Consider the following 25747-nt stretch of genomic DNA (forward strand, 5'->3'; position numbering starts at 1 on the left):
ACAAGCTCCCAGGTGAGCGGAGTTATTCCTTTCTAGATCTGCCGCATCCCCGGATAAATGTTGTAATATCGCGGGGCCCACAATGCACGACGAATGCCAAAAGCCCGGTTTTGCACCGTTCCCATTCAGTAATGACGGTCGTTCCGCAAATGGTCCGAGTATCCGGCACGTTGTTTCCAGTTGTCTCGCCGAAACGACATATGGAATTTGCAAATAGTATATCAAAAATAAAATATTAATAAAATTGGGGTGCAACACGAGGACTTCCCAGGAGGTCACCCATCCTAGTACTACTCTCGCCCAAGCACGCTTAACTTCGGAGTTCTGATGGGATACGGTGCATTAGTGCTGGTATGATAGCACCCGTTTGCTTCTTGTTCGCTTTAATCTTTATGCACTCATTATCTTGCTCCCCTCCGTTAATTCTTTCAGATTTGAAAAAACGGTGTATAAAACTTTCCTCCCTTGGTTACCGTGCACAAGCTCCCAGGTGAGCGGAGTTATTCCTTTCTAGATCTGCCGCATCCCCGGATAAATGTAGTAATATCGCGGGGCCCACAATGCACGACGAATGCCAAAAGCCCGGTTTTGCACCGTTCCAATTCAGTAATGACGTTCGTTCCGCAAATGGTCCGAGTATCCGGCACGTTGTTTCCAGTTGTCTCGCCGAAACGACATATGGAATTTGCAAATAGTATATCAAAAATAAAATATTAATAAAATTGGGGTGCAACACGAGGAGTTCCCAGGAGGTCACCCATCCTAATACTACTATCGCCCAAGCACGCTTAACTTCGGAGTTCTGATGGGATACGGTGCATTAGTGCTGGTATGATAGCACCCGTTTGCTTCTTGTTCGCTTTAATCTTTATGCACTCATTATCTTAATCCCCTCCGTTAATTCTTTCAGATTTGAAAAAACGGTTTATAAAACTTTCCTCCCTTGGTTACCGTGCACAAGCTCCCAGGTGAGCGGAGTTATTCCTTTCTAGATCTGCCGCATCCCCGGATAAATGTTGTAATATCGCGGGGCCCACAATGCACGACGAATGCCAAAAGCCCGGTTTTGCACCGTTCCCATTCAGTAATGACGGTCGTTCCGCAAATGGTCCGAGTATCCGGCACGTTGTTTCCAGTTGTCTCGCCGAAACGACATATGGAATTTGCAAATAGTATATCAAAAATAAAATATTAATAAAATTGGGGTGCAACACGAGGACTTCCCAGGAGGTCACCCATCCTAGTACTACTCTCGCCCAAGCACGCTTAACTTCGGAGTTCTGATGGGATCCGGTGCATTAGTGCTGGTATGATCGCACCCGTTTGCTTCTTGTTCGTTTTAATCTTTATGCACTCATTATCTTGCTCCCCTCCGTTAATTCTTTCAGATTTGAAAAAACGGTATATGCAACTTTCCTCCCTTGGTTACCGTGCACAAGCTCCCAGGTGAGCGGAGTTATTCCTTTCTAGATCTGCCGCATCCCCGGATAAATGTAGTAATATCGCGGGGCCCACAATGCACGACGAATGCCAAAAGCCCGGTTTTGCACCGTTCCCATTCAGTAATGACGGTCGTTCCGCAAATGGTCCGAGTATCCGGCACGTTGTTTCCAGTTGTCTCGCCGAAACGACATATGGAATTTGCAAATAGTATATCAAAAATAAAATATTAATAAAATTGGGGTGCAACACGAGGACTTCCCAGGAGGTCACCCATCCTAGTACTACTCTCGCCCAAGCACGCTTAACTTCGGAGTTCTGATGGGATCCGGTGCATTAGTGCTGGTATGATCGCACCCGTTTGTTTCTTGTTCGTTTTAATCTTTATGCACTCATTATCTTGCTCCCCTCCGTTAATTCTTTCAGATTTGAAAAAACGGTATATGCAACTTTCCTCCCTTGGTTACCGTGCACAAGCTCCCAGGTGAGCGGAGTTATTCCTTTCTAGATCTGCCGCATCCCCGGATAAATGTAGTAATATCGCGGGGCCCACAATGCACGACGAATGCCAAAAGCACGGTTTTGCACCGTTCCCATTCAGTAATGACGGTCGTTCCGCAAATGGTCCGAGTATCCGGCACGTTGTTTCCAGTTGTCTCGCCGAAACGACATATGGAATTTGCAAATAGTATATCAAAAATAAAATATTAATAAAATTGGGGTGCAACACGAGGACTTCCCAGGAGGTCACCCATCCTAGTACTACTCTCGCCCAAGCACGCTTAACTTCGGAGTTCTGATGGGATACGGTGCATTAGTGCTGGTATGATAGCACCCGTTTTCTTCTTGTTCGCTTTAATCTTTATGCACTCATTATCTTGCTCCCCTCCGTTAATTCTTTCAGATTTGAAAAAACGGTGTATAAAACTTTCCTCCCTTGGTTACCGTGCACAAGCTCCCAGGTGAGCGGAGTTATTCCTTTCTAGATCTGCCGCATCCCCGGATAAATGTAGTAATATCGCGGGGCCCACAATGCACGACGAATGCCAAAAGCCCGGTTTTGCACCGTTCCCATTCAGTAATGACGGTCGTTCCGCAAATGGTCCGAGTATCCGGCACGTTGTTTCCAGTTGTCTCGCCGAAACGACATATGGAATTTGCAAATAGTATATCAAAAATAAAATATTAATAAAATTGGGGTGCAACACGAGGAGTTCCCAGGAGGTCACCCATCCTAATACTACTCTCGCCCAAGCACGCTTAACTTCGGAGTTCTGATGGGATACGGTCCATTAGTGCTGGTATGATAGCACCCGTTTGCTTCTTGTTCGCTTTAATCTTTATGCACTCATTATCTTAATCCCCTCCGTTAATTCTTTCAGATTTGAAAAAACGGTGTATAAAACTTTCCTCCCTTGGTTACCGTGCACAAGCTCCCAGGTGAGCGGAGTTATTCCTTTCTAGATCTGCCGCATCCCCGGATAAATGTAGTAATATCGCGGGGCCCACAATGCACGACGAATGCCAAAAGCCCGGTTTTGCACCGTTCCCATTCAGTAATGACGGTCGTTCCGCAAATGGTCCGAGTATCCGGCACGTTGTTTCCAGTTGTCTCGCCGAAACGACATATGGAATTTGCAAATAGTATATCAAAAATAAAATATTAATAAAATTGGGGTGCAACACGAGGACTTCCCAGGAGGTCACCCATCCTAGTACTACTCTCGCCCAAGCACGCTTAACTTCGGAGTTCTGATGGGATCCGGTGCATTAGTGCTGGTATGATCGCACCCGTTTGCTTCTTGTTCGCTTTAATCTTTATGCACTCATTATCTTGCTCCCCTCCGTTAATTCTTTCAGATTTGAAAAAACGGTGTATGCAACTTTCCTCCCTTGGTGACCGTGCACAAGCTCCCAGGTGAGCGGAGTTATTCCTTTCTAGATCTGCCGCATCCCCGGATAAATGTAGTAATATCGCGGGGCCCACAATGCACGACGAATGCCAAAAGCCCGGTTTTGCACCGTTCCCATTCAGTAATGACGGTCGTTCCGCAAATGGTCCGAGTATCCGGCACGTTGTTTCCAGTTGTCTCGCCGAAACGACATATGGAATTTGCAAATAGTATATCAAAAATAAAATATTAATAAAATTGGGGTGCAACACGAGGACTTCCCAGGAGGTCACCCATCCTAGTACTACTCTCGCCCAAGCACGCTTAACTTCGGAGTTCTGATGGGATCCGGTGCATTAGTGCTGGTATGATCGCACCCGTTTGTTTCTTGTTCGTTTTAATCTTTATGCACTCATTATCTTGCTCCCCTCCGTTAATTCTTTCAGATTTGAAAAAACGGTATATGCAACTTTCCTCCCTTGGTTACCGTGCACAAGCTCCCAGGTGAGCGGAGTTATTCCTTTCTAGATCTGCCGCATCCCCGGATAAATGTAGTAATATCGCGGGGCCCACAATGCACGACGAATGCCAAAAGCACGGTTTTGCACCGTTCCCATTCAGTAATGACGGTCGTTCCGCAAATGGTCCGAGTATCCGGCACGTTGTTTCCAGTTGTCTCGCCGAAACGACATATGGAATTTGCAAATAGTATATCAAAAATAAAATATTAATAAAATTGGGGTGCAACACGAGGACTTCCCAGGAGGTCACCCATCCTAGTACTACTCTCGCCCAAGCACGCTTAACTTCGGAGTTCTGATGGGATACGGTGCATTAGTGCTGGTATGATAGCACCCGTTTGCTTCTTGTTCGCTTTAATCTTTATGCACTCATTATCTTGCTCCCCTCCGTTAATTCTTTCAGATTTGAAAAAACGGTGTATAAAACTTTCCTCCCTTGGTTACCGTGCACAAGCTCCCAGGTGAGCGGAGTTATTCCTTTCTAGATCTGCCGCATCCCCGGATAAATGTAGTAATATCGCGGGGCCCACAATGCACGACGAATGCCAAAAGCCCGGTTTTGCACCGTTCCAATTCAGTAATGACGGTCGTTCCGCAAATGGTCCGAGTATCCGGCACGTTGTTTCCAGTTGTCTCGCCGAAACGACATATGGAATTTGCAAATAGTATATCAAAAATAAAATATTAATAAAATTGGGGTGCAACACGAGGAGTTCCCAGGAGGTCACCCATCCTAATACTACTCTCGCCCAAGCACGCTTAACTTCGGAGTTCTGATGGGATACGGTGCATTAGTGCTGGTATGATAGCACCCGTTTGCTTCTTGTTCGCTTTAATCTTTATGCACTCATTATCTTAATCCCCTCCGTTAATTCTTTCAGATTTGAAAAAACGGTGTATAAAACTTTCCTCCCTTGGTTACCGTGCACAAGCTCCCAGGTGAGCGGAGTTATTCCTTTCTAGATCTGCCGCATCCCCGGATAAATGTTGTAATATCGCGGGGCCCACAATGCACGACGAATGCCAAAAGCCCGGTTTTGCACCGTTCCCATTCAGTAATGACGGTCGTTCCGCAAATGGTCCGAGTATCCGGCACGTTGTTTCCAGTTGTCTCGCCGAAACGACATATGGAATTTGCAAATAGTATATCAAAAATAAAATATTAATAAAATTGGGGTGCAACACGAGGACTTCCCAGGAGGTCACCCATCCTAGTACTACTCTCGCCCAAGCACGCTTAACTTCGGAGTTCTGATGGGATACGGTGCATTAGTGCTGGTATGATAGCACCCGTTTGCTTCTTGTTCGCTTTAATCTTTATGCACTCATTATCTTGCTCCCCTCCGTTAATTCTTTCAGATTTGAAAAAACGGTGTATAAAACTTTCCTCCCTTGGTTACCGTGCACAAGCTCCCAGGTGAGCGGAGTTATTCCTTTCTAGATCTGCCGCATCCCCGGATAAATGTAGTAATATCGCGGGGCCCACAATGCACGACGAATGCCAAAAGCCCGGTTTTGCACCGTTCCAATTCAGTAATGACGTTCGTTCCGCAAATGGTCCGAGTATCCGGCACGTTGTTTCCAGTTGTCTCGCCGAAACGACATATGGAATTTGCAAATAGTATATCAAAAATAAAATATTAATAAAATTGGGGTGCAACACGAGGAGTTCCCAGGAGGTCACCCATCCTAATACTACTATCGCCCAAGCACGCTTAACTTCGGAGTTCTGATGGGATACGGTGCATTAGTGCTGGTATGATAGCACCCGTTTGCTTCTTGTTCGCTTTAATCTTTATGCACTCATTATCTTAATCCCCTCCGTTAATTCTTTCAGATTTGAAAAAACGGTTTATAAAACTTTCCTCCCTTGGTTACCGTGCACAAGCTCCCAGGTGAGCGGAGTTATTCCTTTCTAGATCTGCCGCATCCCCGGATAAATGTTGTAATATCGCGGGGCCCACAATGCACGACGAATGCCAAAAGCCCGGTTTTGCACCGTTCCCATTCAGTAATGACGGTCGTTCCGCAAATGGTCCGAGTATCCGGCACGTTGTTTCCAGTTGTCTCGCCGAAACGACATATGGAATTTGCAAATAGTATATCAAAAATAAAATATTAATAAAATTGGGGTGCAACACGAGGACTTCCCAGGAGGTCACCCATCCTAGTACTACTCTCGCCCAAGCACGCTTAACTTCGGAGTTCTGATGGGATCCGGTGCATTAGTGCTGGTATGATCGCACCCGTTTGCTTCTTGTTCGTTTTAATCTTTATGCACTCATTATCTTGCTCCCCTCCGTTAATTCTTTCAGATTTGAAAAAACGGTATATGCAACTTTCCTCCCTTGGTTACCGTGCACAAGCTCCCAGGTGAGCGGAGTTATTCCTTTCTAGATCTGCCGCATCCCCGGATAAATGTAGTAATATCGCGGGGCCCACAATGCACGACGAATGCCAAAAGCCCGGTTTTGCACCGTTCCCATTCAGTAATGACGGTCGTTCCGCAAATGGTCCGAGTATCCGGCACGTTGTTTCCAGTTGTCTCGCCGAAACGACATATGGAATTTGCAAATAGTATATCAAAAATAAAATATTAATAAAATTGGGGTGCAACACGAGGACTTCCCAGGAGGTCACCCATCCTAGTACTACTCTCGCCCAAGCACGCTTAACTTCGGAGTTCTGATGGGATACGGTGCATTAGTGCTGGTATGATAGCACCCGTTTGCTTCTTGTTCGCTTTAATCTTTATGCACTCATTATCTTGCTCCCCTCCGTTAATTCTTTCAGATTTGAAAAAACGGTGTATAAAACTTTCCTCCCTTGGTTACCGTGCACAAGCTCCCAGGTGAGCGGAGTTATTCCTTTCTAGATCTGCCGCATCCCCGGATAAATGTAGTAATATCGCGGGGCCCACAATGCACGACGAATGCCAAAAGCCCGGTTTTGCAACGTTCCCATTCAGTAATGACGGTCGTTCCGCAAATGGTCCGAGTATCCGGCACGTTGTTTCCAGTTGTCTCGCCGAAACGACATATGGAATTTGCAAATAGTATATCAAAAATAAAATATTAATAAAATTGGGGTGCAACACGAGGAGTTCCCAGGAGGTCACCCATCCTAATACTACTCTCGCCCAAGCACGCTTAACTTCGGAGTTCTGATGGGATACGGTGCATTAGTGCTGGTATGATAGCACCCGTTTGCTTCTTGTTCGCTTTAATCTTTATGCACTCATTATCTTAATCCCCTCCGTTAATTCTTTCAGATTTGAAAAAACGGTGTATAAAACTTTCCTCCCTTGGTTACCGTGCACAAGCTCCCAGGTGAGCGGAGTTATTCCTTTCTAGATCTGCCGCATCCCCGGATAAATGTAGTAATATCGCGGGGCCCACAATGCACGACGAATGCCAAAAGCCCGGTTTTGCACCGTTCCCATTCAGTAATGACGGTCGTTCCGCAAATGGTCCGAGTATCCGGCACGTTGTTTCCAGTTGTCTCGCCGAAACGACATATGGAATTTGCAAATAGAATATCAAAAATAAAATATTAATAAAATTGGGGTGCAACACGAGGACTTCCCAGGAGGTCACCCATCCTAGTACTACTCTCGCCCAAGCACGCTTAACTTCGGAGTTCTGATGGGATCCGGTGCATTAGTGCTGGTATGATCGCACCCGTTTGCTTCTTGTTCGTTTTAATCTTTATGCACTCATTATCTTGCTCCCCTCCGTTAATTCTTTCAGATTTGAAAAAACGGTATATGCAACTTTCCTCCCTTGGTTACCGTGCACAAGCTCCCAGGTGAGCGGAGTTATTCCTTTCTAGATCTGCCGCATCCCCGGATAAATGTAGTAATATCGCGGGGCCCACAATGCACGACGAATGCCAAAAGCCCGGTTTTGCAACGTTCCCATTCAGTAATGACAGTCGTTCCGCAAATGGTCCGAGTATCCGGCACGTTGTTTCCTGTTGTCTCGCCGAAACGACATATGGAATTTGCAAATAGTATATCAAAAACAAAATATTAATAAAATTGGGGTGCAACACGAGGACTTCCCAGGAGGTCACCCATCCTATTACTACTCTCGCCCAAGCACGCTTAACTTCGGAGTTCTGATGGGATCCGGTGCATTAGTGCTGGTATGATCGCACCTATTTGCTTCTTGTTCGCCTTAATCTTTATGCACTCATTATCTTGCTCCCCTCCGTTAATTCTTTCAGATTTGAAAAAACGGTGTATACAACTTTCCTCCCTTGGTGACCGTGCACAAGCTCCCAGGTGAGCGGAGTTATTCCTTTCTAGATCTGCCGCATCCCCGGATAAATGTAGTAATATCGCGGGGCCCACAATGCACGACGAATGCCAAAAGCCCGGTTTTGCACCGTTCCCATTCAGTAATGACGGTCGTTCCGCAAATGGTCCGAGTATCCGGCACGTTGTTTCCAGTTGTCTCGCCGAAACGACATATGGAATTTGCAAATAGTATATCAAAAATAAAATATTAATAAAATTGGGGTGCAACACGAGGACTTCCCAGGAGGTCACCCATCCTAGTACTACTCTCGCCCAAGCACGCTTAATTTCGGAGTTCTGATGGGATCCGGTGCATTAGTGCTGGTATGATCGCACCCGTTTTCTTCTTGTTCGCTTTAATCTTTATGCACTCACTATCTTGCTCCCCTCCATTAATTCTTTCAGACTTGAAAAAACGGTGTATGCAACTTTCCTCCCTTGGTAACCGTGCACAAGCTCCCAGGTGAGCGGAGTTATTCCTTTCTAGATCTGCCGCATCCCCGGATAAATGTAGTAATATCGCGGGGCCCACAATGCACGACGAATGCCAAAAGCCCGGTTTTGCACCGTTCCCATTCAGTAATGACGGTCGTTCCGAAAATGGTCCGAGTATCCGGCACGTTGTTTCCAGTTGTCTCGCCGAAACGACATATGGAATTTGCAAATAGTATATCAAAAATAAAATATTAATAAAATTGGGGTGCAACACGAGGACTTCCCAGGAGGTCACCCATCCTAGTACTACTCTCGCCCAAGCACGCTTAATTTCGGAGTTCTGATGGGATCCGGTGCATTAGTGCTGGTATGATCGCACCCGTTTTCTTCTTGTTCGCTTTAATCTTTATGCACTCACTATCTTGCTCCCCTCCATTAATTCTTTCAGACTTGAAAAAATGGTGTATGCAACTTTCCTCCCTTGGTAACCGTGCACAAGCTCCCAGGTGAGCGGAGTTATTCCTTTCTAGATCTGCCGCATCCCCGGATAAATGTAGTAATATCGCGGGGCCCACAATGCACGACGAATGCCAAAAGCCCGGTTTTGCACCGTTCCCATTCAGTAATGACAGTCGTTCCGCAAATGGTCTGAGTATCCGGCACGTTGTTTCCTGTTGTCTCGCCGAAACGACATATGGAATTTGCAAATATTATATCAAAAATAAAATATTAATAAAATTGGGGTGCAACACGAGGACTTCCCAGGAGGTCACCCATCCTAGTACTACTCTCGCCCAAGCACGCTTAACTTCGGAGTTCTGATGGGATCCGGTGCATTAGTGCTGGTATGATCGCACCTATTTGCTTGTTGTTCGCCTTAATCTTTATGCACTCATTATCTTGCTCCCCTCCGTTAATTCTTTCAGATTTGAAAAAACGGTGTATACAACTTTCCTCCCTTGGTGACCGTGCACAAGCTCCCAGGTGAGCGGAGTTATTCCTTTCTAGATCTGCCGCATCCCCGGATAAATGTAGTAATATCGCGGGGCCCACAATGCACGACGAATGCCAAAAGCCCGGTTTTGCACCGTTCCCATTCAGTAATGACGGTCGTTCCGCAAATGGTCCGAGTATCCGACACGTTGTTTCCAGTAGTCTCGCCGAAACGACATATGGAATTTGCAAATAGTATATCAAAAATAAAATATTAATAAAATTGGGGTGCAACACGAGGACTTCCCAGGAGGACACCCATCCTAGTACTACTCTCGCCCAAGCACGCTTAACTTCGGAGTTCTGATGGGATCCGGTGCATTAGTGCTGGTATGATCGCACCCGTTTGCTTCTTGTTCGTTTTAATCTTTATGCACTCATTATCTTGCTCCCCTCCGTTAATTCTTTCAGATTTGAAAAAACGGTATATGCAACTTTCCTCCCTTGGTTACCGTGCACAAGCTCCCAGGTGAGCGGAGTTATTCCTTTCTAGATCTGCCGCATCCCCGGATAAATGTAGTAATATCACGGAGCCCACAATGCACGACGAATGCCAAAAGCCCGGTTTTGCACCATTCCCATTCAGTAATGACGGTCGTTCCGCAAATGGTCCGAGTATCCGGCACGTTGTTTCCAGTTGTCTCGCCGAAACGACATATGGAATTTGCAAATAGTATATCAAAAATAAAATATTAATAAAATTGGGGTGCAACACGAGGACTTCCCAGGAGGTCACCCATCCTAGTACTACTCTCGCCCAAGCACGCTTAATTTCGGAGTTCTGATGGGATCCGGTGCATTAGTGCTGGTATGATCGCACCCGTTTTCTTCTTGTTCGCTTTAATCTTTATGCACTCACTATCTTGCTCCCCTCCATTAATTCTTTCAGACTTGAAAAAATGGTGTATGCAACTTTCCTCCCTTGGTAACCGTGCACAAGCTCCCAGGTGAGCGGAGTTATTCCTTTCTAGATCTGCCGCATCCCCGGATAAATGTAGTAATATCGCGGGGCCCACAATGCACGACGAATGCCAAAAGCCCGGTTTTGCACCGTTCCCATTCAGTAATGACGGTCGTTCCGAAAATGGTCCGAGTATCCGGCACGTTGTTTCCAGTTGTCTCGCCGAAACGACATATGGAATTTGCAAATAGTATATCAAAAATAAAATATTAATAAAATTGGGGTGCAACACGAGGACTTCCCAGGAGGTCACCCATCCTAGTACTACTCTCGCCCAAGCACGCTTAACTTCGGAGTTCTGATGGGATCCGGTGCATTAGTGCTGGTATGATCGCACCCGTTTGCTTCTAGTTCGTTTTAATCTTTATGCACTCATTATCTTGCTCCCCTCCGTTAATTCTTTCAGATTTGAAAAAACGGTATATGCAACTTTCCTCCCTTGGTTACTGTGCACAAGCTCCCAGGTGAGCGGAGTTATTCCTTTCTAGATCTGCCGCATCCCCGGATAAATGTAGTAATATCGCGGGGCCCACAATGCACGACGAATGCCAAAAGCCCGGTTTTGCACCGTTCCCATTCAGTAATGACGGTCGTTCCGCAAATGGTCCGAGTATCCGGCACGTTGTTTCCAGTTGTCTCGCCGAAACGACATATGGAATTTGCAAATAGTATATCAAAAATAAAATATTAATAAAATTGGGGTGCAACACGAGGACTTCCCAGGAGGTCACCCATCCTAGTACTACTCTCGCCCAAGCACGCTTAACTTCGGAGTTCTGATGGGATACGGTGCATTAGTGCTGGTATGATAGCACCCGTTTGCTTCTTGTTCGCTTTAATCTTTATGCACTCATTATCTTGCTCCCCTCCGTTAATTCTTTCAGATTTGAAAAAACGGTGTATAAAACTTTCCTCCCTTGGTTACCGTGCACAAGCTCCCAGGTGAGCGGAGTTATTCCTTTCTAGATCTGCCGCATCCCCGGATAAATGTAGTAATATCGCGGGGCCCACAATGCACGACGAATGCCAAAAGCCCGGTTTTGCACCGTTCCAATTCAGTAATGACGGTCGTTCCGCAAATGGTCCGAGTATCCGGCACGTTGTTTCCAGTTGTCTCGCCGAAACGACATATGGAATTTGCAAATAGTATATCAAAAATAAAATATTAATAAAATTGGGGTGCAACACGAGGAGTTCCCAGGAGGTCACCCATCCTAATACTACTCTCGCCCAAGCACGCTTAACTTCGGAGTTCTGATGGGATACGGTGCATTAGTGCTGGTATGATAGCACCCGTTTGCTTCTTGTTCGCTTTAATCTTTATGCACTCATTATCTTAATCCCCTCCGTTAATTCTTTCAGATTTGAAAAAACGGTGTATAAAACTTTCCTCCCTTGGTTACCGTGCACAAGCTCCCAGGTGAGCGGAGTTATTCCTTTCTAGATCTGCCGCATCCCCGGATAAATGTTGTAATATCGCGGGGCCCACAATGCACGACGAATGCCAAAAGCCCGGTTTTGCACCGTTCCCATTCAGTAATGACGGTCGTTCCGCAAATGGTCCGAGTATCCGGCACGTTGTTTCCAGTTGTCTCGCCGAAACGACATATGGAATTTGCAAATAGTATATCAAAAATAAAATATTAATAAAATTGGGGTGCAACACGAGGACTTCCCAGGAGGTCACCCATCCTAGTACTACTCTCGCCCAAGCACGCTTAACTTCGGAGTTCTGATGGGATACGGTGCATTAGTGCTGGTATGATAGCACCCGTTTGCTTCTTGTTCGCTTTAATCTTTATGCACTCATTATCTTGCTCCCCTCCGTTAATTCTTTCAGATTTGAAAAAACGGTGTATAAAACTTTCCTCCCTTGGTTACCGTGCACAAGCTCCCAGGTGAGCGGAGTTATTCCTTTCTAGATCTGCCGCATCCCCGGATAAATGTAGTAATATCGCGGGGCCCACAATGCACGACGAATGCCAAAAGCCCGGTTTTGCACCGTTCCAATTCAGTAATGACGTTCGTTCCGCAAATGGTCCGAGTATCCGGCACGTTGTTTCCAGTTGTCTCGCCGAAACGACATATGGAATTTGCAAATAGTATATCAAAAATAAAATATTAATAAAATTGGGGTGCAACACGAGGAGTTCCCAGGAGGTCACCCATCCTAATACTACTATCGCCCAAGCACGCTTAACTTCGGAGTTCTGATGGGATACGGTGCATTAGTGCTGGTATGATAGCACCCGTTTGCTTCTTGTTCGCTTTAATCTTTATGCACTCATTATCTTAATCCCCTCCGTTAATTCTTTCAGATTTGAAAAAACGGTTTATAAAACTTTCCTCCCTTGGTTACCGTGCACAAGCTCCCAGGTGAGCGGAGTTATTCCTTTCTAGATCTGCCGCATCCCCGGATAAATGTTGTAATATCGCGGGGCCCACAATGCACGACGAATGCCAAAAGCCCGGTTTTGCACCGTTCCCATTCAGTAATGACGGTCGTTCCGCAAATGGTCCGAGTATCCGGCACGTTGTTTCCAGTTGTCTCGCCGAAACGACATATGGAATTTGCAAATAGTATATCAAAAATAAAATATTAATAAAATTGGGGTGCAACACGAGGACTTCCCAGGAGGTCACCCATCCTAGTACTACTCTCGCCCAAGCACGCTTAACTTCGGAGTTCTGATGGGATCCGGTGCATTAGTGCTGGTATGATCGCACCCGTTTGCTTCTTGTTCGTTTTAATCTTTATGCACTCATTATCTTGCTCCCCTCCGTTAATTCTTTCAGATTTGAAAAAACGGTATATGCAACTTTCCTCCCTTGGTTACCGTGCACAAGCTCCCAGGTGAGCGGAGTTATTCCTTTCTAGATCTGCCGCATCCCCGGATAAATGTAGTAATATCGCGGGGCCCACAATGCACGACGAATGCCAAAAGCCCGGTTTTGCACCGTTCCCATTCAGTAATGACGGTCGTTCCGCAAATGGTCCGAGTATCCGGCACGTTGTTTCCAGTTGTCTCGCCGAAACGACATATGGAATTTGCAAATAGTATATCAAAAATAAAATATTAATAAAATTGGGGTGCAACACGAGGACTTCCCAGGAGGTCACCCATCCTAGTACTACTCTCGCCCAAGCACGCTTAACTTCGGAGTTCTGATGGGATACGGTGCATTAGTGCTGGTATGATAGCACACGTTTGCTTCTTGTTCGCTTTAATCTTTATGCACTCATTATCTTGCTCCCCTCCGTTAATTCTTTCAGATTTGAAAAAACGGTGTATAAAACTTTCCTCCCTTGGTTACCGTGCACAAGCTCCCAGGTGAGCGGAGTTATTCCTTTCTAGATCTGCCGCATCCCCGGATAAATGTAGTAATATCGCGGGGCCCACAATGCACGACGAATGCCAAAAGCCCGGTTTTGCAACGTTCCCATTCAGTAATGACGGTCGTTCCGCAAATGGTCCGAGTATCCGGCACGTTGTTTCCAGTTGTCTCGCCGAAACGACATATGGAATTTGCAAATAGTATATCAAAAATAAAATATTAATAAAATTGGGGTGCAACACGAGGAGTTCCCAGGAGGTCACCCATCCTAATACTACTCTCGCCCAAGCACGCTTAACTTCGGAGTTCTGATGGGATACGGTGCATTAGTGCTGGTATGATAGCACCCGTTTGCTTCTTGTTCGCTTTAATCTTTATGCACTCATTATCTTAATCCCCTCCGTTAATTCTTTCAGATTTGAAAAAACGGTGTATAAAACTTTCCTCCCTTGGTTACCGTGCACAAGCTCCCAGGTGAGCGGAGTTATTCCTTTCTAGATCTGCCGCATCCCCGGATAAATGTAGTAATATCGCGGGGCCCACAATGCACGACGAATGCCAAAAGCCCGGTTTTGCACCGTTCCCATTCAGTAATGACGGTCGTTCCGCAAATGGTCCGAGTATCCGGCACGTTGTTTCCAGTTGTCTCGCCGAAACGACATATGGAATTTGCAAATAGAATATCAAAAATAAAATATTAATAAAATTGGGGTGCAACACGAGGACTTCCCAGGAGGTCACCCATCCTAGTACTACTCTCGCCCAAGCACGCTTAACTTCGGAGTTCTGATGGGATCCGGTGCATTAGTGCTGGTATGATCGCACCCGTTTGCTTCTTGTTCGTTTTAATCTTTATGCACTCATTATCTTGCTCCCCTCCGTTAATTCTTTCAGATTTGAAAAAACGGTATATGCAACTTTCCTCCCTTGGTTACCGTGCACAAGCTCCCAGGTGAGCGGAGTTATTCCTTTCTAGATCTGCCGCATCCCCGGATAAATGTAGTAATATCGCGGGGCCCACAATGCACGACGAATGCCAAAAGCCCGGTTTTGCAACGTTCCCATTCAGTAATGACAGTCGTTCCGCAAATGGTCCGAGTATCCGGCACGTTGTTTCCTGTTGTCTCGCCGAAACGACATATGGAATTTGCAAATAGTATATCAAAAACAAAATATTAATAAAATTGGGGTGCAACACGAGGACTTCCCAGGAGGTCACCCATCCTATTACTACTCTCGCCCAAGCACGCTTAACTTCGGAGTTCTGATGGGATCCGGTGCATTAGTGCTGGTATGATCGCACCTATTTGCTTCTTGTTCGCCTTAATCTTTATGCACTCATTATCTTGCTCCCCTCCGTTAATTCTTTCAGATTTGAAAAAACGGTGTATACAACTTTCCTCCCTTGGTGACCGTGCACAAGCTCCCAGGTGAGCGGAGTTATTCCTTTCTAGATCTGCCGCATCCCCGGATAAATGTAGTAATATCGCGGGGCCCACAATGCACGACGAATGCCAAAAGCCCGGTTTTGCACCGTTCCCATTCAGTAATGACGGTCGTTCCGCAAATGGTCCGAGTATCCGGCACGTTGTTTCCAGTTGTCTCGCCGAAACGACATATGGAATTTGCAAATAGTATATCAAAAATAAAATATTAATAAAATTGGGGTGCAACACGAGGACTTCCCAGGAGGTCACCGATCCTAGTACTACTCTCGCCCAAGCACGCTTAATTTCGGAGTTCTGATGGGATCCGGTGCATTAGTGCTGGTATGATCGCACCCGTTTTCTTCTTGTTCGCTTTAATCTTTATGCACTCACTATCTTGCTCCCCTCCATTAATTCTTTCAGACTTGAAAAAACGGTGTATGCAACTTTCCTCCCTTGGTAACCGTGCACAAGCTCCCAGGTGAGCGGAGTTATTCCTTTCTAGATCTGCCGCATCCCCGGATAAATGTAGTAATATCGCGGGGCCCACAATGCACGACGAATGCCAAAAGCCCGGTTTTGCACCGTTCCCATTCAGTAATGACGGTCGTTCCGAAAATGGTCCGAGTATCCGGCACGTTGTTTCCAGTTGTCTCGCCGAAACGACATATGGAATTTGCAAATAGTATATCAAAAATAAAATATTAATAAAATTGGGGTGCAACACGAGGACTTCCCAGGAGGTCACCCATCCTAGTACTACTCTCGCCCAAGCACGCTTAATTTCGGAGTTCTGATGGGATCCGGTGCATTAGTGCTGGTATGATCGCACCCGTTTTCTTCTTGTTCGCTTTAATCTTTATGCACTCACTATCTTGCTCCCCTCCATTAATTCTTTCAGACTTGAAAAAATGGTGTATGCAACTTTCCTCCCTTGGTAACCGTGCACAAGCTCCCAGGTGAGCGGAGTTATTCCTTTCTAGATCTGCCGCATCCCCGGATAAATGTAGTAATATCGCGGGGCCCACAATGCACGACGAATGCCAAAAGCCCGGTTTTGCACCGTTCCCATTCAGTAATGACAGTCGTTCCGCAAATGGTCTGAGTATCCGGCACGTTGTTTCCTGTTGTCTCGCCGAAACGACATATGGAATTTGCAAATATTATATCAAAAATAAAATATTAATAAAATTGGGGTGCAACACGAGGACTTCCCAGGAGGTCACCCATCCTAGTACTACTCTCGCCCAAGCACGCTTAACTTCGGAGTTCTGATGGGATCCGGTGCATTAGTGCTGGTATGATCGCACCTATTTGCTTGTTGTTCGCCTTAATCTTTATGCACTCATTATCTTGCTCCCCTCCGTTAATTCTTTCAGATTTGAAAAAACGGTGTATACAACTTTCCTCCCTTGGTGACCGTGCACAAGCTCCCAGGTGAGCGGAGTTATTCCTTTCTAGATCTGCCGCATCCCCGGATAAATGTAGTAATATCGCGGGGCCCACAATGCACGACGAATGCCAAAAGCCCGGTTTTGCACCGTTCCCATTCAGTAATGACGGTCGTTCCGCAAATGGTCCGAGTATCCGACACGTTGTTTCCAGTAGTCTCGCCGAAACGACATATGGAATTTGCAAATAGTATATCAAAAATAAAATATTAATAAAATTGGGGTGCAACACGAGGACTTCCCAGGAGGACACCCATCCTAGTACTACTCTCGCCCAAGCACGCTTAACTTCGGAGTTCTGATGGGATCCGGTGCATTAGTGCTGGTATGATCGCACCCGTTTGCTTCTTGTTCGTTTTAATCTTTATGCACTCATTATCTTGCTCCCCTCCGTTAATTCTTTCAGATTTGAAAAAACGGTATATGCAACTTTCCTCCCTTGGTTACCGTGCACAAGCTCCCAGGTGAGCGGAGTTATTCCTTTCTAGATCTGCCGCATCCCCGGATAAATGTAGTAATATCACGGAGCCCACAATGCACGACGAATGCCAAAAGCCCGGTTTTGCACCATTCCCATTCAGTAATGACGGTCGTTCCGCAAATGGTCCGAGTATCCGGCACGTTGTTTCCAGTTGTCTCGCCGAAACGACATATGGAATTTGCAAATAGTATATCAAAAATAAAATATTAATAAAATTGGGGTGCAACACGAGGACTTCCCAGGAGGTCACCCATCCTAGTACTACTCTCGCCCAAGCACGCTTAATTTCGGAGTTCTGATGGGATCCGGTGCATTAGTGCTGGTATGATCGCACCCGTTTTCTTCTTGTTCGCTTTAATCTTTATGCACTCACTATCTTGCTCCCCTCCATTAATTCTTTCAGACTTGAAAAAATGGTGTATGCAACTTTCCTCCCTTGGTAACCGTGCACAAGCTCCCAGGTGAGCGGAGTTATTCCTTTCTAGATCTGCCGCATCCCCGGATAAATGTAGTAATATCGCGGGGCCCACAATGCACGACGAATGCCAAAAGCCCGGTTTTGCACCGTTCCCATTCAGTAATGACGGTCGTTCCGAAAATGGTCCGAGTATCCGGCACGTTGTTTCCAGTTGTCTCGCCGAAACGACATATGGAATTTGCAAATAGTATATCAAAAATAAAATATTAATAAAATTGGGGTGCAACACGAGGACTTCCCAGGAGGTCACCCATCCTAGTACTACTCTCGCCCAAGCACGCTTAACTTCGGAGTTCTGATGGGATCCGGTGCATTAGTGCTGGTATGATCGCACCCGTTTGCTTCTAGTTCGTTTTAATCTTTATGCACTCATTATCTTGCTCCCCTCCGTTAATTCTTTCAGATTTGAAAAAACGGTATATGCAACTTTCCTCCCTTGGTTACTGTGCACAAGCTCCCAGGTGAGCGGAGTTATTCCTTTCTAGATCTGCCGCATCCCCGGATAAATGTAGTAATATCGCGGGGCCCACAATGCACGACGAATGCCAAAAGCCCGGTTTTGCACCGTTCCCATTCAGTAATGACGGTCGTTCCGCAAATGGTCCGAGTATCCGGCACGTTGTTTCCAGTTGTCTCGCCGAAACGACATATGGAATTTGCAAATAGTATATCAAAAATAAAATATTAATAAAATTGGGGTGCAACACGAGGACTTCCCAGGAGGTCACCCATCCTAGTACTACTCTCGCCCAAGCACGCTTAACTTCGGAGTTCTGATGGGATCCGGTGCATTAGTGCTGGTATGATCGCACCCGTTTGCTTCTTGTTCGCTTTAATCTTTATGCACTCATTATCTTGCTCCCCTCCGTTAATTCTTTCAGATTTGAAAAAACGGTGTATGCAACTTTCCTCCCTTGGTGACCGTGCACAAGCTCCCAGGTGAGCGGAGTTATTCCTTTCTAGATCTGCCGCATCCCCGGATAAATGTAGTAATATCGCGGGGCCCACAATGCACGACGAATGCCAAAAGCCCGGTTTTGCACCGTTCCCATTCAGTAATGACGGTCGTTCCGCAAATGGTCCGAGTATCCGGCACGTTGTTTCCAGTTGTCTCGCCGAAACGACATATGGAATTTGCAAATAGTATATCAAAAATAAAATATTAATAAAATTGGGATGCAACACGAGGACTTCCCAGGAGGTCACCCATCCTAGTACTACTCTCGCCCAAGCACGCTTAACTTCGGAGTTCTGATGGGATCCGGTGCATTAGTGCTGGTATGATCGCACCCGTTTGTTTCTTGTTCGTTTTAATCTTTATGCACTCATTATCTTGCTCCCCTCCGTTAATTCTTTCAGATTTGAAAAAACGGTATATGCAACTTTCCTCCCTTGGTTACCGTGCACAAGCTCCCAGGTGAGCGGAGTTATTCCTTTCTAGATCTGCCGCATCCCCGGATAAATGTAGTAATATCGCGGGGCCCACAATGCACGACGAATGCCAAAAGCACGGTTTTGCACCGTTCCCATTCAGTAATGACGGTCGTTCCGCAAATGGTCCGAGTATCCGGCACGTTGTTTCCAGTTGTCTCGCCGAAACGACATATGGAATTTGCAAATAGTATATCAAAAATAAAATATTAATAAAATTGGGGTGCAACACGAGGACTTCCCAGGAGGTCACCCATCCTAGTACTACTCTCGCCCAAGCACGCTTAACTTCGGAGTTCTGATGGGATACGGTGCATTAGTGCTGGTATGATAGCACCCGTTTGCTTCTTGTTCGCTTTAATCTTTATGCCCTCATTATCTTGCTCCCCTCCGTTAATTCTTTCAGATTTGAAAAAACGGTGTATAAAACTTTCCTCCCTTGGTTACCGTGCACAAGCTCCCAGGTGAGCGGAGTTATTCCTTTCTAGATCTGCCGCATCCCCGGATAAATGTAGTAATATCGCGGGGCCCACAATGCACGACGAATGCCAAAAGCCCGGTTTTGCACCGTTCCCATTCAGTAATGACGGTCGTTCCGCAAATGGTCCGAGTATCCGGCACGTTGTTTCCAGTTGTCTCGCCGAAACGACATATGGAATTTGCAAATAGTATATCAAAAATAAAATATTAATAAAATTGGGGTGCAACACGAGGACTTCCCAGGAGGTCACCCATCCTAGTACTACTCTCGCCCAAGCACGCTTAACTTCGGAGTTCTGATGGGATCCGGTGCATTAGTGCTGGTATGATCGCACCCGTTTGCTTCTTGTTCGTTTTAATCTTTATGCACTCATTATCTTGCTCCCCTCCGTTAATTCTTTCAGATTTGAAAAAACGGTATATGCAACTTTCCTCCCTTGGTTACCGTGCACAAGCTCCCAGGTGAGCGGAGTTATTCCTTTCTAGATCTGCCGCATCCCCGGATAAATGTAGTAATATCGCGGGGCCCACAATGCACGACGAATGCCAAAAGCACGGTTTTGCACCGTTCCCATTCAGTAATGACGGTCGTTCCGCAAATGGTCCGAGTATCCGGCACGTTGTTTCCAGTTGTCTCGCCGAAACGACATATGGAATTTGCAAATAGTATATCAAAAATAAAATATTAATAAAATTGGGGTGCAACACGAGGACTTCCCAGGAGGTCACCCATCCTAGTACTACTCTCGCCCAAGCACGCTTAACTTCGGAGTTCTGATGGGATACGGTGCATTAGTGCTGGTATGATAGCACCCGTTTGCTTCTTGTTCGCTTTAATCTTTATGCACTCATTATCTTGCTCCCCTCCGTTAATTCTTTCAGATTTGAAAAAACGGTGTATAAAACTTTCCTCCCTTGGTTACCGTGCACAAGCTCCCAGGTGAGCGGAGTTATTCCTTTCTAGATCTGCCGCATCCCCGGATAAATGTAGTAATATCGCGGGGCCCACAATGCACGACGAATGCCAAAAGCCCGGTTTTGCACCGTTCCAATTCAGTAATGACGGTCGTTCCGCAAATGGTCCGAGTATCCGGCACGTTGTTTCCAGTTGTCTCGCCGAAACGACATATGGAATTTGCAAATAGTATATCAAAAATAAAATATTAATAAAATTGGGGTGCAACACGAGGAGTTCCCAGGAGGTCACCCATCCTAATACTACTCTCGCCCAAGCACGCTTAACTTCGGAGTTCTGATGGGATACGGTGCATTAGTGCTGGTATGATAGCACCCGTTTGCTTCTTGTTCGCTTTAATCTTTATGCACTCATTATCTTAATCCCCTCCGTTAATTCTTTCAGATTTGAAAAAACGGTGTATAAAACTTTCCTCCCTTGGTTACCGTGCACAAGCTCCCAGGTGAGCGGAGTTATTCCTTTCTAGATCTGCCGCATCCCCGGATAAATGTTGTAATATCGCGGGGCCCACAATGCACGACGAATGCCAAAAGCCCGGTTTTGCACCGTTCCCATTCAGTAATGACGGTCGTTCCGCAAATGGTCCGAGTATCCGGCACGTTGTTTCCAGTTGTCTCGCCGAAACGACATATGGAATTTGCAAATAGTATATCAAAAATAAAATATTAATAAAATTGGGGTGCAACACGAGGACTTCCCAGGAGGTCACCCATCCTAGTACTACTCTCGCCCAAGCACGCTTAACTTCGGAGTTCTGATGGGATACGGTGCATTAGTGCTGGTATGATAGCACCCGTTTGCTTCTTGTTCGCTTTAATCTTTATGCACTCATTATCTTGCTCCCCTCCGTTAATTCTTTCAGATTTGAAAAAACGGTGTATAAAACTTTCCTCCCTTGGTTACCGTGCACAAGCTCACAGGTGAGCGGAGTTATTCCTTTCTAGATCTGCCGCATCCCCGGATAAATGTAGTAATATCGCGGGGCCCACAATGCACGACGAATGCCAAAAGCCCGGTTTTGCACCGTTCCAATTCAGTAATGACGTTCGTTCCGCAAATGGTCCGAGTATCCGGCACGTTGTTTCCAGTTGTCTCGCCGAAACGACATATGGAATTTGCAAATAGTATATCAAAAATAAAATATTAATAAAATTGGGGTGCAACACGAGGAGTTCCCAGGAGGTCACCCATCCTAATACTACTATCGCCCAAGCACGCTTAACTTCGGAGTTCTGATGGGATACGGTGCATTAGTGCTGGTATGATAGCACCCGTTTGCTTCTTGTTCGCTTTAATCTTTATGCACTCATTATCTTAATCCCCTCCGTTAATTCTTTCAGATTTGAAAAAACGGTGTATAAAACTTTCCTCCCTTGGTTACCGTGCACAAGCTCCCAGGTGAGCGGAGTTATTCCTTTCTAGATCTGCCGCATCCCCGGATAAATGTTGTAATATCGCGGGGCCCACAATGCACGACGAATGCCAAAAGCCCGGTTTTGCACCGTTCCCATTCAGTAATGACGGTCGTTCCGCAAATGGTCCGAGTATCCGGCACGTTGTTTCCAGTTGTCTCGCCGAAACGACATATGGAATTTGCAAATAGTATATCAAAAATAAAATATTAATAAAATTGGGGTGCAACACGAGGACTTCCCAGGAGGTCACCCATCCTAGTACTACTCTCGCCCAAGCACGCTTAACTTCGGAGTTCTGATGGGATCCGGTGCATTAGTGCTGGTATGATCGCACCCGTTTGCTTCTTGTTCGTTTTAATCTTTATGCACTCATTATCTTGCTCCCCTCCGTTAATTCTTTCAGATTTGAAAAAACGGTATATGCAACTTTCCTCCCTTGGTTACCGTGCACAAGCTCCCAGGTGAGCGGAGTTATTCCTTTCTAGATCTGCCGCATCCCCGGATAAATGTAGTAATATCGCGGGGCCCACAATGCACGACGAATGCCAAAAGCCCGGTTTTGCACCGTTCCCATTCAGTAATGACGGTCGTTCCGCAAATGGTCCGAGTATCCGGCACGTTGTTTCCAGTTGTCTCGCCGAAACGACATATGGAATTTGCAAATAGTATATCAAAAATAAAATATTAATAAAATTGGGGTGCAACACGAGGACTTCCCAGGAGGTCACCCATCCTAGTACTACTCTCGCCCAAGCACGCTTAACTTCGGAGTTCTGATGGGATACGGTGCATTAGTGCTGGTATGATAGCACCCGTTTGCTTCTTGTTCGCTTTAATCTTTATGCACTCATTATCTTGCTCCCCTCCGTTAATTCTTTCAGATTTGAAAAAACGGTGTATAAAACTTTCCTCCCTTGGTTACCGTGCACAAGCTCCCAGGTGAGCGGAGTTATTCCTTTCTAGATCTGCCGCATCCCCGGATAAATGTAGTAATATCGCGGGGCCCACAATGCACGACGAATGCCAAAAGCCCGGTTTTGCAACGTTCCCATTCAGTAATGACGGTCGTTCCGCAAATGGTCCGAGTATCCGGCACGTTGTTTCCAGTTGTCTCGCCGAAACGACATATGGAATTTGCAAATAGTATATCAAAAATAAAATATTAATAAAATTGGGGTGCAACACGAGGAGTTCCCAGGAGGTCACCCATCCTAATACTACTCTCGCCCAAGCACGCTTAACTTCGGAGTTCTGATGGGATACGGTGCATTAGTGCTGGTATGATAGCACCCGTTTGCTTCTTGTTCGCTTTAATCTTTATGCACTCATTATCTTAATCCCCTCCGTTAATTCTTTCAGATTTGAAAAAACGGTGTATAAAACTTTCCTCCCTTGGTTACCGTGCACAAGCTCCCAGGTGAGCGGAGTTATTCCTTTCTAGATCTGCCGCATCCCCGGATAAATGTAGTAATATCGCGGGGCCCACAATGCACGACGAATGCCAAAAGCCCGGTTTTGCACCGTTCCCATTCAGTAATGACGGTCGTTCCGCAAATGGTCCGAGTATCCGGCACGTTGTTTCCAGTTGTCTCGCCGAAACGACATATGGAATTTGCAAATAGAATATCAAAAATAAAATATTAATAAAATTGGGGTGCAACACGAGGACTTCCCAGGAGGTCACCCATCCTAGTACTACTCTCGCCCAAGCACGCTTAACTTCGGAGTTCTGATGGGATCCGGTGCATTAGTGCTGGTATGATCGCACCCGTTTGCTTCTTGTTCGTTTTAATCTTTATGCACTCATTATCTTGCTCCCCTCCGTTAATTCTTTCAGATTTGAAAAAACGGTATATGCAACTTTCCTCCCTTGGTTACCGTGCACAAGCTCCCAGGTGAGCGGAGTTATTCCTTTCTAGATCTGCCGCATCCCCGGATAAATGTAGTAATATCGCGGGGCCCACAATGCACGACGAATGCCAAAAGCCCGGTTTTGCAACGTTCCCATTCAGTAATGACAGTCGTTCCGCAAATGGTCCGAGTATCCGGCACGTTGTTTCCTGTTGTCTCGCCGAAACGACATATGGAATTTGCAAATAGTATATCAAAAACAAAATATTAATAAAATTGGGGTGCAACACGAGGACTTCCCAGGAGGTCACCCATCCAATTACTACTCTCGCCCAAGCACGCTTAACTTCGGAGTTCTGATGGGATCCGGTGCATTAGTGCTGGTATGATCGCACCTATTTGCTTCTTGTTCGCCTTAATCTTTATGCACTCATTATCTTGCTCCCCTCCGTTAATTCTTTCAGATTTGAAAAAACGGTGTATACAACTTTCCTCCCTTGGTGACCGTGCACAAGCTCCCAGGTGAGCGGAGTTATTCCTTTCTAGATCTGCCGCATCCCCGGATAAATGTAGTAATATCGCGGGGCCCACAATGCACGACGAATGCCAAAAGCCCGGTTTTGCACCGTTCCCATTCAGTAATGACGGTCGTTCCGCAAATGGTCCGAGTATCCGGCACGTTGTTTCCAGTTGTCTCGCCGAAACGACATATGGAATTTGCAAATAGTATATCAAAAATAAAATATTAATAAAATTGGGGTGCAACACGAGGACTTCCCAGGAGGTCACCCATCCTAGTACTACTCTCGCCCAAGCACGCTTAATTTCGGAGTTCTGATGGGATCCGGTGCATTAGTGCTGGTATGATCGCACCCGTTTTCTTCTTGTTCGCTTTAATCTTTATGCACTCACTATCTTGCTCCCCTCCATTAATTCTTTCAGACTTGAAAAAACGGTGTATGCAACTTTCCTCCCTTGGTAACCGTGCACAAGCTCCCAGGTGAGCGGAGTTATTCCTTTCTAGATCTGCCGCATCCCCGGATAAATGTAGTAATATCGCGGGGCCCACAATGCACGACGAATGCCAAAAGCCCGGTTTTGCACCGTTCCCATTCAGTAATGACGGTCGTTCCGAAAATGGTCCGAGTATCCGGCACGTTGTTTCCAGTTGTCTCGCCGAAACGACATATGGAATTTGCAAATAGTATATCAAAAATAAAATATTAATAAAATTGGGGTGCAACACGAGGACTTCCCAGGAGGTCACCCATCCTAGTACTACTCTCGCCCAAGCACGCTTAATTTCGGAGTTCTGATGGGATCCGGTGCATTAGTGCTGGTATGATCGCACCCGTTTTCTTCTTGTTCGCTTTAATCTTTATGCACTCACTATCTTGCTCCCCTCCATTAATTCTTTCAGACTTGAAAAAATGGTGTATGCAACTTTCCTCCCTTGGTAACCGTGCACAAGCTCCCAGGTGAGCGGAGTTATTCCTTTCTAGATCTGCCGCATCCCCGGATAAATGTAGTAATATCGCGGGGCCCACAATGCACGACGAATGCCAAAAGCCCGGTTTTGCACCGTTCCCATTCAGTAATGACAGTCGTTCCGCAAATGGTCTGAGTATCCGGCACGTTGTTTCCTGTTGTCTCGCCGAAACGACATATGGAATTTGCAAATATTATATCAAAAATAAAATATTAATAAAATTGGGGTGCAACACGAGGACTTCCCAGGAGGTCACCCATCCTAGTACTACTCTCGCCCAAGCACGCTTAACTTCGGAGTTCTGATGGGATCCGGTGCATTAGTGCTGGTATGATCGCACCTATTTGCTTGTTGTTCGCCTTAATCTTTATGCACTCATTATCTTGCTCC

The 25747-nt window shown here is 46.0% G+C and overlaps 49 non-coding genes and 5 pseudogenes across 49 annotated transcripts; all 54 read right to left on the minus strand.

Annotated features, from left to right (window-relative positions):
* Positions 1-246: 246 nt before the first annotated feature.
* LOC148858979 (5S ribosomal RNA) lies at positions 247-365 on the minus strand. The gene has a single exon (XR_016097534.1). It is a non-coding gene; the product is annotated as a 5S ribosomal RNA (ribosomal RNA).
* Positions 366-724: 359 nt separating this feature from the next.
* LOC148858980 (5S ribosomal RNA) lies at positions 725-843 on the minus strand (annotated as a pseudogene).
* Positions 844-1202: 359 nt separating this feature from the next.
* Positions 1203-1321, minus strand: LOC148858981 (5S ribosomal RNA). The gene has a single exon (XR_016097476.1). It is a non-coding gene; the product is annotated as a 5S ribosomal RNA (ribosomal RNA).
* A 359-nt stretch (positions 1322-1680) lies between these two features.
* LOC148858982 (5S ribosomal RNA) lies at positions 1681-1799 on the minus strand. The gene has a single exon (XR_016097487.1). It is a non-coding gene; the product is annotated as a 5S ribosomal RNA (ribosomal RNA).
* A 359-nt stretch (positions 1800-2158) lies between these two features.
* Positions 2159-2277, minus strand: LOC148858983 (5S ribosomal RNA). Its single transcript, XR_016097535.1, has one exon. It is a non-coding gene; the product is annotated as a 5S ribosomal RNA (ribosomal RNA).
* Positions 2278-2636: 359 nt separating this feature from the next.
* Positions 2637-2755, minus strand: LOC148858984 (5S ribosomal RNA; annotated as a pseudogene).
* Positions 2756-3114: 359 nt separating this feature from the next.
* On the minus strand, positions 3115-3233 carry LOC148858985 (5S ribosomal RNA). The gene has a single exon (XR_016097499.1). It is a non-coding gene; the product is annotated as a 5S ribosomal RNA (ribosomal RNA).
* A 359-nt stretch (positions 3234-3592) lies between these two features.
* LOC148858986 (5S ribosomal RNA) lies at positions 3593-3711 on the minus strand. The gene has a single exon (XR_016097510.1). It is a non-coding gene; the product is annotated as a 5S ribosomal RNA (ribosomal RNA).
* Positions 3712-4070: 359 nt separating this feature from the next.
* Positions 4071-4189, minus strand: LOC148858987 (5S ribosomal RNA). The gene has a single exon (XR_016097536.1). It is a non-coding gene; the product is annotated as a 5S ribosomal RNA (ribosomal RNA).
* Positions 4190-4548: 359 nt separating this feature from the next.
* Positions 4549-4667, minus strand: LOC148858988 (5S ribosomal RNA). Its single transcript, XR_016097996.1, has one exon. It is a non-coding gene; the product is annotated as a 5S ribosomal RNA (ribosomal RNA).
* A 359-nt stretch (positions 4668-5026) lies between these two features.
* On the minus strand, positions 5027-5145 carry LOC148858989 (5S ribosomal RNA). The gene has a single exon (XR_016097537.1). It is a non-coding gene; the product is annotated as a 5S ribosomal RNA (ribosomal RNA).
* A 359-nt stretch (positions 5146-5504) lies between these two features.
* On the minus strand, positions 5505-5623 carry LOC148858990 (5S ribosomal RNA; annotated as a pseudogene).
* A 359-nt stretch (positions 5624-5982) lies between these two features.
* On the minus strand, positions 5983-6101 carry LOC148858991 (5S ribosomal RNA). Its single transcript, XR_016097521.1, has one exon. It is a non-coding gene; the product is annotated as a 5S ribosomal RNA (ribosomal RNA).
* Positions 6102-6460: 359 nt separating this feature from the next.
* Positions 6461-6579, minus strand: LOC148858992 (5S ribosomal RNA). The gene has a single exon (XR_016097538.1). It is a non-coding gene; the product is annotated as a 5S ribosomal RNA (ribosomal RNA).
* Positions 6580-6938: 359 nt separating this feature from the next.
* LOC148858993 (5S ribosomal RNA) lies at positions 6939-7057 on the minus strand. The gene has a single exon (XR_016097997.1). It is a non-coding gene; the product is annotated as a 5S ribosomal RNA (ribosomal RNA).
* A 359-nt stretch (positions 7058-7416) lies between these two features.
* On the minus strand, positions 7417-7535 carry LOC148858994 (5S ribosomal RNA). Its single transcript, XR_016097532.1, has one exon. It is a non-coding gene; the product is annotated as a 5S ribosomal RNA (ribosomal RNA).
* A 359-nt stretch (positions 7536-7894) lies between these two features.
* LOC148858995 (5S ribosomal RNA) lies at positions 7895-8013 on the minus strand. The gene has a single exon (XR_016097013.1). It is a non-coding gene; the product is annotated as a 5S ribosomal RNA (ribosomal RNA).
* A 359-nt stretch (positions 8014-8372) lies between these two features.
* Positions 8373-8491, minus strand: LOC148858996 (5S ribosomal RNA). The gene has a single exon (XR_016096327.1). It is a non-coding gene; the product is annotated as a 5S ribosomal RNA (ribosomal RNA).
* Positions 8492-8850: 359 nt separating this feature from the next.
* LOC148858997 (5S ribosomal RNA) lies at positions 8851-8969 on the minus strand. The gene has a single exon (XR_016096328.1). It is a non-coding gene; the product is annotated as a 5S ribosomal RNA (ribosomal RNA).
* A 359-nt stretch (positions 8970-9328) lies between these two features.
* LOC148858998 (5S ribosomal RNA) lies at positions 9329-9447 on the minus strand. The gene has a single exon (XR_016095991.1). It is a non-coding gene; the product is annotated as a 5S ribosomal RNA (ribosomal RNA).
* A 359-nt stretch (positions 9448-9806) lies between these two features.
* Positions 9807-9925, minus strand: LOC148858999 (5S ribosomal RNA). The gene has a single exon (XR_016095749.1). It is a non-coding gene; the product is annotated as a 5S ribosomal RNA (ribosomal RNA).
* A 359-nt stretch (positions 9926-10284) lies between these two features.
* LOC148859000 (5S ribosomal RNA) lies at positions 10285-10403 on the minus strand. Its single transcript, XR_016096329.1, has one exon. It is a non-coding gene; the product is annotated as a 5S ribosomal RNA (ribosomal RNA).
* Positions 10404-10762: 359 nt separating this feature from the next.
* Positions 10763-10881, minus strand: LOC148859001 (5S ribosomal RNA). The gene has a single exon (XR_016097543.1). It is a non-coding gene; the product is annotated as a 5S ribosomal RNA (ribosomal RNA).
* A 359-nt stretch (positions 10882-11240) lies between these two features.
* Positions 11241-11359, minus strand: LOC148859002 (5S ribosomal RNA). Its single transcript, XR_016097539.1, has one exon. It is a non-coding gene; the product is annotated as a 5S ribosomal RNA (ribosomal RNA).
* A 359-nt stretch (positions 11360-11718) lies between these two features.
* LOC148859003 (5S ribosomal RNA) lies at positions 11719-11837 on the minus strand. The gene has a single exon (XR_016097998.1). It is a non-coding gene; the product is annotated as a 5S ribosomal RNA (ribosomal RNA).
* A 359-nt stretch (positions 11838-12196) lies between these two features.
* On the minus strand, positions 12197-12315 carry LOC148859004 (5S ribosomal RNA). Its single transcript, XR_016097540.1, has one exon. It is a non-coding gene; the product is annotated as a 5S ribosomal RNA (ribosomal RNA).
* A 359-nt stretch (positions 12316-12674) lies between these two features.
* Positions 12675-12793, minus strand: LOC148859005 (5S ribosomal RNA; annotated as a pseudogene).
* Positions 12794-13152: 359 nt separating this feature from the next.
* LOC148859006 (5S ribosomal RNA) lies at positions 13153-13271 on the minus strand. The gene has a single exon (XR_016097555.1). It is a non-coding gene; the product is annotated as a 5S ribosomal RNA (ribosomal RNA).
* A 359-nt stretch (positions 13272-13630) lies between these two features.
* LOC148859007 (5S ribosomal RNA) lies at positions 13631-13749 on the minus strand. The gene has a single exon (XR_016098027.1). It is a non-coding gene; the product is annotated as a 5S ribosomal RNA (ribosomal RNA).
* A 359-nt stretch (positions 13750-14108) lies between these two features.
* LOC148859008 (5S ribosomal RNA) lies at positions 14109-14227 on the minus strand. The gene has a single exon (XR_016097999.1). It is a non-coding gene; the product is annotated as a 5S ribosomal RNA (ribosomal RNA).
* Positions 14228-14586: 359 nt separating this feature from the next.
* LOC148859009 (5S ribosomal RNA) lies at positions 14587-14705 on the minus strand. The gene has a single exon (XR_016097566.1). It is a non-coding gene; the product is annotated as a 5S ribosomal RNA (ribosomal RNA).
* A 359-nt stretch (positions 14706-15064) lies between these two features.
* LOC148859010 (5S ribosomal RNA) lies at positions 15065-15183 on the minus strand. The gene has a single exon (XR_016097014.1). It is a non-coding gene; the product is annotated as a 5S ribosomal RNA (ribosomal RNA).
* A 359-nt stretch (positions 15184-15542) lies between these two features.
* Positions 15543-15661, minus strand: LOC148859011 (5S ribosomal RNA). The gene has a single exon (XR_016097675.1). It is a non-coding gene; the product is annotated as a 5S ribosomal RNA (ribosomal RNA).
* Positions 15662-16020: 359 nt separating this feature from the next.
* Positions 16021-16139, minus strand: LOC148859012 (5S ribosomal RNA). Its single transcript, XR_016096330.1, has one exon. It is a non-coding gene; the product is annotated as a 5S ribosomal RNA (ribosomal RNA).
* A 359-nt stretch (positions 16140-16498) lies between these two features.
* On the minus strand, positions 16499-16617 carry LOC148859013 (5S ribosomal RNA). The gene has a single exon (XR_016095992.1). It is a non-coding gene; the product is annotated as a 5S ribosomal RNA (ribosomal RNA).
* Positions 16618-16976: 359 nt separating this feature from the next.
* On the minus strand, positions 16977-17095 carry LOC148859014 (5S ribosomal RNA). The gene has a single exon (XR_016095750.1). It is a non-coding gene; the product is annotated as a 5S ribosomal RNA (ribosomal RNA).
* A 359-nt stretch (positions 17096-17454) lies between these two features.
* LOC148859015 (5S ribosomal RNA) lies at positions 17455-17573 on the minus strand. Its single transcript, XR_016096331.1, has one exon. It is a non-coding gene; the product is annotated as a 5S ribosomal RNA (ribosomal RNA).
* A 359-nt stretch (positions 17574-17932) lies between these two features.
* Positions 17933-18051, minus strand: LOC148859016 (5S ribosomal RNA). Its single transcript, XR_016097577.1, has one exon. It is a non-coding gene; the product is annotated as a 5S ribosomal RNA (ribosomal RNA).
* A 359-nt stretch (positions 18052-18410) lies between these two features.
* Positions 18411-18529, minus strand: LOC148859017 (5S ribosomal RNA). Its single transcript, XR_016097588.1, has one exon. It is a non-coding gene; the product is annotated as a 5S ribosomal RNA (ribosomal RNA).
* A 359-nt stretch (positions 18530-18888) lies between these two features.
* On the minus strand, positions 18889-19007 carry LOC148859018 (5S ribosomal RNA). Its single transcript, XR_016095734.1, has one exon. It is a non-coding gene; the product is annotated as a 5S ribosomal RNA (ribosomal RNA).
* A 359-nt stretch (positions 19008-19366) lies between these two features.
* LOC148859019 (5S ribosomal RNA) lies at positions 19367-19485 on the minus strand. Its single transcript, XR_016097541.1, has one exon. It is a non-coding gene; the product is annotated as a 5S ribosomal RNA (ribosomal RNA).
* Positions 19486-19844: 359 nt separating this feature from the next.
* Positions 19845-19963, minus strand: LOC148859020 (5S ribosomal RNA). Its single transcript, XR_016097599.1, has one exon. It is a non-coding gene; the product is annotated as a 5S ribosomal RNA (ribosomal RNA).
* Positions 19964-20322: 359 nt separating this feature from the next.
* LOC148859021 (5S ribosomal RNA) lies at positions 20323-20441 on the minus strand. Its single transcript, XR_016097542.1, has one exon. It is a non-coding gene; the product is annotated as a 5S ribosomal RNA (ribosomal RNA).
* Positions 20442-20800: 359 nt separating this feature from the next.
* LOC148859022 (5S ribosomal RNA) lies at positions 20801-20919 on the minus strand. The gene has a single exon (XR_016098000.1). It is a non-coding gene; the product is annotated as a 5S ribosomal RNA (ribosomal RNA).
* Positions 20920-21278: 359 nt separating this feature from the next.
* LOC148859023 (5S ribosomal RNA) lies at positions 21279-21397 on the minus strand. The gene has a single exon (XR_016097544.1). It is a non-coding gene; the product is annotated as a 5S ribosomal RNA (ribosomal RNA).
* Positions 21398-21756: 359 nt separating this feature from the next.
* Positions 21757-21875, minus strand: LOC148859024 (5S ribosomal RNA; annotated as a pseudogene).
* A 359-nt stretch (positions 21876-22234) lies between these two features.
* Positions 22235-22353, minus strand: LOC148859025 (5S ribosomal RNA). Its single transcript, XR_016097611.1, has one exon. It is a non-coding gene; the product is annotated as a 5S ribosomal RNA (ribosomal RNA).
* Positions 22354-22712: 359 nt separating this feature from the next.
* On the minus strand, positions 22713-22831 carry LOC148859026 (5S ribosomal RNA). The gene has a single exon (XR_016097545.1). It is a non-coding gene; the product is annotated as a 5S ribosomal RNA (ribosomal RNA).
* A 359-nt stretch (positions 22832-23190) lies between these two features.
* On the minus strand, positions 23191-23309 carry LOC148859027 (5S ribosomal RNA). Its single transcript, XR_016098001.1, has one exon. It is a non-coding gene; the product is annotated as a 5S ribosomal RNA (ribosomal RNA).
* Positions 23310-23668: 359 nt separating this feature from the next.
* On the minus strand, positions 23669-23787 carry LOC148859028 (5S ribosomal RNA). The gene has a single exon (XR_016097622.1). It is a non-coding gene; the product is annotated as a 5S ribosomal RNA (ribosomal RNA).
* A 359-nt stretch (positions 23788-24146) lies between these two features.
* Positions 24147-24265, minus strand: LOC148859029 (5S ribosomal RNA). The gene has a single exon (XR_016097039.1). It is a non-coding gene; the product is annotated as a 5S ribosomal RNA (ribosomal RNA).
* A 359-nt stretch (positions 24266-24624) lies between these two features.
* On the minus strand, positions 24625-24743 carry LOC148859030 (5S ribosomal RNA). Its single transcript, XR_016096332.1, has one exon. It is a non-coding gene; the product is annotated as a 5S ribosomal RNA (ribosomal RNA).
* Positions 24744-25102: 359 nt separating this feature from the next.
* Positions 25103-25221, minus strand: LOC148859031 (5S ribosomal RNA). Its single transcript, XR_016096333.1, has one exon. It is a non-coding gene; the product is annotated as a 5S ribosomal RNA (ribosomal RNA).
* A 359-nt stretch (positions 25222-25580) lies between these two features.
* On the minus strand, positions 25581-25699 carry LOC148859032 (5S ribosomal RNA). Its single transcript, XR_016095993.1, has one exon. It is a non-coding gene; the product is annotated as a 5S ribosomal RNA (ribosomal RNA).
* Between the last annotated feature and the right edge of the window lie 48 nt (positions 25700-25747).

The sequence above is a fragment of the Nelumbo lutea genome, chromosome 4 (genome assembly GCF_056320005.1).
Source record: "Nelumbo lutea isolate HS-2025 chromosome 4, American lotus-T2T, whole genome shotgun sequence".
Classification (NCBI taxonomy): domain Eukaryota; kingdom Viridiplantae; phylum Streptophyta; class Magnoliopsida; order Proteales; family Nelumbonaceae; genus Nelumbo; species Nelumbo lutea.